Source organism: Pristiophorus japonicus, unplaced genomic scaffold (assembly GCF_044704955.1).
Source record: "Pristiophorus japonicus isolate sPriJap1 unplaced genomic scaffold, sPriJap1.hap1 HAP1_SCAFFOLD_1617, whole genome shotgun sequence".
Classification (NCBI taxonomy): domain Eukaryota; kingdom Metazoa; phylum Chordata; class Chondrichthyes; family Pristiophoridae; genus Pristiophorus; species Pristiophorus japonicus.
The window spans coordinates 52,501-54,117 of NW_027251296.1; positions in this window are offsets into that span (position 1 = coordinate 52,501).

The following is a 1,617-nucleotide window of genomic DNA, read 5'->3' on the forward strand; positions in this document are numbered from 1 at the left end:
CCCGGAGGGCCAAGCCCGGACCGCCCAACGCTTCTCCTCCCTTCCAACGAGGGTCGGGTGGAAGCCCCAGCCTGCAACGGCCCGGAGGTGTAAATCAGTCGATCATCAAATGACAAGGGTTGCACCGAGATTGCTTTAAGTCAGGGCGCTCGCGAGGCGACGCACGTCGGGTCAACGCCTGAGCCCACCGGCCGACACGCGCCACGGTCAACAGAGGCAGGGTCTCTGCTGCCACCGTTGGCCGGGAGGACGAGAAGAAGCTGAAGAAGCAGGCAAAAAAACGAACTGAGTGGCGTACAAGCCGACGCAGGACACACCCCGCTGTGGGGTGCAGACGACCGCGGGGCGGCAGGTACATTCTCTCGAACGTTGACTTGCAAGCTGGCAACAACAGCAACACGTCTCGACAACCGACCAACAGACACTCGAGTCTTTAAACCGCCGCCCCCAGACAGCACCAGCTCGCGGGAGCCGGAGGGGGAGCGTTTCAGGTACCCTGTACCAGTAAAGGGAGAGTGACTAGTGCGACCAAAGTGTCACCGCGTGGGGAAAGAAAGCCGGGCCTGCATCACCGGTTCAGTCCCTGCGGAGCTCACAGTGGCCGTTCGCCGAGGTCCCGACGACGAGCCGCCAGGCAACATTCGAGCCCGCAGAAGCTCCCTTCAATTCGACTGCGGTGTAATGTTGCAAGACGGTGGCAAGTCCATTGCCGGTCCGGACGAGCAGTGTGCGGTGCGGGGAAAACAGCGGGAGCAATGGCGAGGGAGAGAGAGAGAGAGAGAGAGAGAGGGAGAGACAGCCACACGCACAAGACTGGACGAGACGGAAGTCGAAAGAAGGGCCGCAGGCCAAGGTCACACAGGACCAACGAGCAGCGGGGGTCGTGCGGTGTGGAGCGGCAGTAGGCAGCAGAAAGACGAGGGCGAGGCATTTGTATCAAAAGCCAGGACACCTCTACCTTGCTCTGCCCGTCATGCAACCGCAGACCAGCTGACCGAAAAGACCAAGCATGCCAGGGCCGTCCCTGTCTCAAGCCGACCGAAACGTCTTCTGTGTGCGTGCGCGAACGTTCAACTCTCTTCTCGCTCTCTCTATATCTATCTCTCTCTCTCTCTGTAACACGACTCTCATCTGCTGACCCACATCTCGCTCGTTTCGCATCCGGGCCGAGCCGGTTGGGTGCGACGTGTGCCTGTTCGTGCGAGTTCGGTTCTTCGTTGTGCTTTTTTTTCGGAACGAACCTCTCGCCCGCGCAAGAGGCGCCGGACGCGGTCGACCAAGGCTCCGGGCCTGCAGCATCCCGGGAAGCACTCCTGCTGGCCACCACGCCTCAGGCTGAAGTGTAAAACGGGTGTGACGGGCCGCCACGTGCGGGCCCCCGGCCGATAATGATCCTTCCGCAGGTTCACCTACGGAAACCTTGTTACGACTTTTACTTCCTCTAGATAGTCAAGTTTGATCGTCTTCTCGGCGCTCCGCCAGGGCCGTTGCCGACTCCGGCGGGGCCGATCCGAGGACCTCACTAAACCATCCAATCGGTAGTAGCGACGGGCGGTGTGTACAAAGGGCAGGGACTTAATCAACGCGAGCTTATGACCCGCACTTACTGGGAATTCC